We start from the raw sequence: 7,439 nt of genomic DNA, 5'->3' as shown, positions 1-7,439 counted from the left end.
TGCCCTTATCCCTCCGAACCTTTCCTCTTCATGTACTTACCTAACTGTCTTTTAAACATTATGTTGTGCTCACATCCACCACTTCCTCTGGAAATTCATTCCACACGTGCAGCATGCTATTGCCTCCTAATATGCCCCTTGTCTTGAAATCTCCCAACCTAAGAAAAAGACACCTGCCATAAACTCTATTTTTACCCTTCATGATTTCATGAACCTTTTTAAGATCACTTCTTAAGCTCCTGTGCTCCAGTGGAAGAAGTCCCAGTCTACTCAGCCTTTGTTTATAACTCAAACCTTCCATACCCAGTAACATCCTGATAAGTCTCTTTTGAAACCTCCGTAGCTTAAAAATATCCTTCATATAACTGGCCGACCAGAACTAGACACAGTAGTCCAGAAGAGGCCTCACCAATATCCTGTAAAACCTCAACATGATTTCCCAACTCTTATCATCAAAGGACTGAGCAATGAGGTCAACCATATATCTATATCTGATGCAAACTTCAAAGAATTATGCACCTGAACCCCTAGGCCCCTCTTTTCTACAACACCATCCAAGGCCCTACCAAATATTGTGTAAATCCTCTGATTGTTGTACCAAAATGCAATATCTTACATTTATCCAAATTGAACTCCATCTGCCATTTTTCAGCTGATTGACCCATTTGATCAAGATCCATTTGTAATCTTAGAAAACCTTCTTCACTCTCTACTATGGCACCAATTTTGCTGTTGTCCACAAACTTACTAACCATACCTTCTACATTCTTATCTAAATCATTTATATAAATGACAAAAAAGAGGACCCAGAACCATTCCCTATGGACCAATGTAAGTGATGGGCCTCCAGTCCGAAAAACAATCTTCTGCCACCACTCTCTGTGTCCTGTTGTCTAGCCAACTATGTGTCTAAGTGGCAAGCTCACCCTGAATCCCATGAGACCTAATTTTACTAGTTAATCTACTATGTGGAACCTTGTTAAAGAGGTTATTAAAGTCCAAGTAAATAACTTGGCAAGGGGATGGCAGGGACATGGTATCTCAGAGAAGAGTACCAAAGTCTTTTTCTGGAAGCTGCCTAAATTATGACTGTTTAACATTAACAGAAGGAGGTGCCCACAGATGAGTCTGTATCCAGGTAAATCCTCCAATCCCAATAGTCTTACACACATTTGCTCTCATTCCCTGTAATGTCAGGTGGACTTTCTTGACATTTGCAATCCTTGTATAACTGGATTTTCAGTGACAGTTGTTTAACGTGAAAATGTTATATATTCATATATAATTTTAACAAACCGTTCAGGATGGGTAGCCTCGCTATCAATCACAGTGCCAACTGGTGGATTTTGAAGCAGTCCATTCACATTAGCAAAAAATCGGCAGGTACCTTTCTTCCGAACTACAATGATTGTTACTTTGGGGCTAAAAGAAACAAAAGTTCTCATGAGAACTGAGGGAGTGCTATAGTTAAATGATTATTGTCTATTTTTGCTCATTAAAGACTTTATCAAAGGTAATTAAATTTTACATCACACTCCAGCAGATTACAAAATCGACCATTCCTTCTACCGCAGCACTGGAATTTATACATAGAAGTGAATTGAAATTTGCCTCACAGTTATACTAAGAATGGCAGCATTCCAGAAGATTATGCAAAGTGTAAATTACAGGCAGATCAATGAACACTCCAAAAGGAAGTGTTCCAAACTGAATTTACTTAAACTGGAAATCAGCAAATTCAGACATACTTCGGACAATCTGTTACATCAAGATAATTTATGAAGATTTCTCGAACAAGAGTTTCAGATGGTAGCTGCTGTGTAGAGTGTTTGGGAAGTGATAGCAGCAGAGGCAGCAGTGGTGACTTTCTGTCAAGGAAAGGGAATATAGAAATGTTAAACCTGGACTCTCAGACCAATTGGTTCTCCAATAAGTTTAAAGCAAGGCTTTCTCTGGGGAAAGGCAAGGGTTGAAATCCTGAGAAAGCCTCTCAGGAAGTAGGCTTAACAACTAAACTGCAAAGCTGGTAACATTCCGATCCCTCCCTAAGTCATACACTAAAATAGATATAAATAATGAGATTAGGAACTAAAAGTGAGAGAGTAAGGCTAAGAAAAATGGAGTCACACATGTGTTTAATAAATTTCGATCTAATGCAAAGCTTTTTTTTTACACTTCTTTTCATTTGTTAATACTGTCACCTCTGATACAGGGGGCTATGGCTCAAGTCCTGCTCGAGGGCTTGATCACAAAACTCAAGGTTGACATTCCTGCGCGGTATTGAGAGAAGAGCATCCATAAAACACATTAGAGGACTTTTAAATTAAACTGAATTTATTTCAATGTGAGAGCCCTAACAGGTAAGGCAGGTAAACTCAGGGCATGGTTGGCAACATGGGACTGGGATATCATAGTGATTATAGAGGTGTGGCTCAGGGATGGACAGGATTGGCAGCTTAATATTCCAGGGTATAGATGCTCTTGGGAGGATAAAAGGGGAGAAGATAGGAGGGAGAATGGCGTTTTTGACTGGGAACAACATCATGGCTCTATTTAGGGTAGAACTGTGAAATAAGATAGGGATGATGACCTTGTTGGGATTGCATTATAGACCCCAGAATAGTCAGCAGGAAATTGAGAAACAAATTTGTAACGAGATGTCAGTTATCTGTGTGAATAGGTTAGGTGGATTGGCTATGCTAATTTGCTCATAGCTTTCACGGATGTGAAGCTGACGTGGGTTATAGGGGATGGGTGGGATGCTCCAAAGGTCAATGTGGACTTGTTCAGCCGAAGGGACTGTTTGCACATTGTAGGGATTCCATATCTATGCCTATGTCTATTTCTAATAATAGGGTTATGGTAGGGGATTTTAACTTTCTAAACTTAAATTGGGACTGCCATCGTGTTAAGAGCTTGGATGGAGAGGAATTTAAGAGAGTGTACAAGAAAAGTTTCTGACTCAGTATGTGGATATACCTAGTAGAGAAGGTGCAAAACTTGACCTACTCTTGAGAAATAAGGCCAAGCAGGTGACTGAGGTGTCTGTGAGGGAGCACTTTGGAACCAGTGACTATAAATGTATTAGTTTTAAAACAGTGATAGAAAAGGATAGATCAAATCTAAAAGTTAAAGTTCTAAATTGGAGGAAGACCAACTTTGACGGTATTAGGCAAGAACTTTCAAAAGTTGACTGGAGCGGATATTTGCAGGTAAACGGATGACTGGAAAATGGAAAGCCTTCAAAAACGAGATAACGAAAATCCAGAAACAGTATGTTTGTGTTAGGGGGAAGGGCAAGGCTGGTAGGTGTAGGGAATGCTGGATGACTAGAGAAATTGATGCTTAGGTCAAGAAAAAGAAGGATGCATATGTCAGATATAGACAGCAGGGATCAAGTGAACATCTGGAAGAGTATAACGGCAGTACAAGTATACTTAAGGAGGGCAAAAAGGAGACATGAGATAGCTTTGGCAAACAGCACGAAGGAGAATCCAAAGAGATTCTACAAATACATTAAGGACAAAAGAGTAACTACAAGAGAGCATAGGGCCCCTTAACGATCAGCATGGCTGCCTATGTGTGGAACCCTAGGAGATGAAGAGGATACTAAACAAATACTTCGCAACAGTATTTACCGTGGAGAAGGATATGGAAGATAGAGAACGTGGGGAAATAAACAGCCACATCTTGAAAAATGTCCATATTACAGAGGAGTAGGTGGTGGACATCTTAAAATGCATAAATGTGAATACGTCTCTGGGACATGTTCAAGGTATCATGATTTAATGAAGGTCTGTTGCTCAGGTGGTGGTTGGAGTTGTTGGTTGGGTTACTGAGCTGACTGGTTTTTGTGCAAACGTTTCTTCTCCTTTCTAGGTGATTTCTTCAGTGCTGTCTAGCCTTCATTGAAGTGCTGTTGTTCTGGCCCGCTTTGAATTTATCTGGTCCAATCTGTCATGGTGGATAGTCTTGTGTCCAGTTTTGTACCATAGTGGTATGTAGGTGGGGTATATTTCAACATGTTTGTTTATTGCACCAGTGGTTGAAATCCGGGTCTCCAGGAATTCTCGTGCTTGTCTTTGCGTTGCTTGTCCTAGTACTGTAACTTTGCCCCAGTTAAACTGATGTCCTTCTATGTCGGAGTGTATTGAAATGAGGGAGAGTTGGCCACACTCTACCCTATATTAAATCACATCAGAACTGACTACAAGACTCCTACGACCTCTTAGAATAAGGACAGCACACAAACCTACAACCACACTTCGCCAGTTACTGTTAAAAATGAAAGACCTCCAACCCATAATGAGCAGGACAAATGTGGTATACAAAATACCATATAGCAACTGTGAGAAACACGACATAGGACAAGTGGGCAGGAAACATGCCACCAGGATTCATTAACACGAACTCGCACCAAAACAACATGACCAACTCTCCCTTGTTTCAATGTACTCTGACATAGAAGGACATCAATTTGACTGGGACAAAATTAAAGTTTTAGGTCAAGCAAAACAAAGACAAGCACAAGAATTCCTAGAGGCCTGCTTGCAACCACCGTTGCGATAAACAAACATGTTGAAATAGACCCAGTCTGTGCACCACAATGTTACAAAACTGGAAACAAGGCTACACATATATCTAGTAAGAGAGTATGGTGGAGACTGGTATAATTACAACATTTAACAGGTGTCTGGATGGGTAGATGAATAGGAAGGGTTTAGATGGATATGGGCCAAATGCTGGCAAATGAGACTAGATTTATTTAATGTATCTGTTCAGCAGGGATGAGTTGGACCAAAGGGTCTGTTTCCATGTTGTACAGCTCTATGAATCTATGACTCTCTGACATTAGTCACGAGTGACATTATCAAGTGGCTAATATTTCCCAGACTGTTTTCCTAGCATAAGTAAAACATTTACAAAAAATCTGTAAGAAATGTAAGTTGGAAGTGGCATCTTTCAGATGAGAGGTTAAACCAGTTTGCCACTTGTTCATTCATTTGGATACAAAAGATCACATGGTATTTATTTTGAGAAACAGAAGGGGAGTACCCTATCCCTTGGGCAACATGTTCATAGTCTGTTCATCATCTGTTAAATTCTGTTCAATATCATATTGCTGTTTGTGGGAATTTTCTTACATCACAACTGCTTGACATTCAATTGCAATTACAAACCCATATTCATCACATACATTTTATTCTTCAAAAGTAAGATTTAAATTTAGGAAATCAAGAAATATTAAGAACACATAATTCCTTTATGTAAGGTGACTGTGCACATATATTTTAGCGCCTTTAAATGGATATTGTGTGATTTCAATAACTCACTGCTTACATGTGTAGCACTTCAGGAAAACAAATTTATACACCTTACCTGTAGGCTGAGTGAACCATCTTGAAGCTGTCCAATATTTGGGGCACTTCATAATCAACTAATGTCATTAGTTGCCCATCCCCTACACCATCACGATAAATAACAATACGGCTAGGCAGTTCATGATTCACTTCAAGCCATTTGTTTAGAGCACCTATAAAATAACACTTTAATCATCAAGAGACATAATCAAGGGAGTAACAATTCCAGATCCTTTTACTAACACATGTAAAATATTTAAATAAAGAGTCATTGATTTATACAGTATGGAAGCAGACCCTTTGGTCCAACTCAGCCATGCTGTCCAAGTTTCCCAAACTAAACTAGCCCTGTTTGCCTGCATTTGTCATTTTCCCCTTGAAATCCAACCTGTACATGTACCTGTCCAAAGGACTTTAAACTGTTGTAACTATACCTATGTCTATCAGGTTCTCCGGCAGTTCATTCCAGATATGAACCATTCTAAGTGAAAAAGTTTCCTCTCAGGTCCCTTTTAAATCTTTTTCCTGTCACCTTTAAATTATTCCTCTTGTTTTGAACTCCTCTACCCTAGGGAAGACCTTTGCTTTTCACCTTATTTATGTTTCTCATGATGTATGGGCCATAAGTTCATGATTTTTTGTGATGAACGGGACACTTGTGTTACTTGCTATTCATTACATGGGAATCCAGTGTTAACACTAAGAATTCCCAGAGATAATGCACTTAAAGTTTAACATAGATCATGGCCGAATTTATACTGCAGCCTAAATGTTCATGATCAAAGTTCACAAATTAGGTCTCTTTATTAACATTCATATTTTGACCCTTACATGAGGCTTAAAGGAAAGAAGACAGAAAGAAACTGAACTTCATTTGCACAATATGGATTTCCAAGGTGGTTCCAGAAATGGGCACCACTCCATGCAGTCAGAGTGCAGATGACTGATCATGATCACTTGACTGGCAGTCAATTAATGAGTTGAACATGTGAGGCCCATCCAATGTTGACAGACAATGGGCAACAAGGCATCAATCTTAGCAATACCTGATGAAAAGGCAGACTCTGGGTTATCTCTAAAGGACTGCACGCTGTACTACCTTATTCATCAGGATCTCAGCAGCAATAACATTGAATATCCACTTGGCTGAAATCTGAGCTAGTCCAGCTTAAATTGCATTGAGGAGTCGTAGATCTCAGAAAGCCAACTGAGGAACTAAGGAATGGACAAAGGGGTTGCTGACAACTTGCTGGAGAGAAGACACCATGATCTGATGGCTCAGGGATGTCTCTTCACAAATTCGCCTTTAGGCTGCATAGGAGATAAAAAGCTCTTTCCAAGGGATGACAAAAAAACACCAATATACCTAACCAAGGGAGGACGAACATGTTCTAAGTGACATATGTTCAATGGTTTCCACAGATCACGTAAAAAAAAGGTTTTCGCTATAGAGGTAAAGGTAATGTGATTATGCCAAGGCAGCCATTGCAAAATTGTAAACAAAACCTTAAAAAAACTACAGATACTGGAAATTTGAAATAAAAACATAAATTGCTGGAGCATCTCAGTGGGTCTGAGAGCACCTGTGAAGAGAACATTTCAGGTCCTTTGACCCTTCTTCGGAACTGAGGTCTGGAAGGAGGGTCACTGGAATGGAAAACTTAAGTCTGCTCTCTCTCCACAGATGCGGCCAGACATTGAGTTTCTGTTTTTGAAATTTTTGTTTTTGTTTCAGATTGCCAGCATTTGCCTTTCTTTGTTTTATATTACTGCAGTTCTGCAAATGTCCCAATCTTCATTAAAGTAAACAAATAAACATTCTACGTACTCTCATTTGCAGTTATTATACACATTATCCAAAATACATTGTTATGAAGCAAACTATCATTAAGAAACTGCATGTTAACTCAAATCAGTTCCACTTCTGACAGTCTCTGCATGTATGGTATGCATAGTCTTTAAATCATGCAAGCCTCCTAATGGCTCTTATGCATGTTTCCTCGACTGTTTGTCTGGGATCCGTTCTTTGAGTGATTCTCATTCCTGTGGCAAGTGCTTTTACCATGTGAGCTTTGTTGC

The sequence above is a fragment of the Stegostoma tigrinum genome, chromosome 6 (genome assembly GCF_030684315.1).
Source record: "Stegostoma tigrinum isolate sSteTig4 chromosome 6, sSteTig4.hap1, whole genome shotgun sequence".
Classification (NCBI taxonomy): domain Eukaryota; kingdom Metazoa; phylum Chordata; class Chondrichthyes; order Orectolobiformes; family Stegostomatidae; genus Stegostoma; species Stegostoma tigrinum.
Note: the sequence above shows the minus strand (reverse complement) of the source record.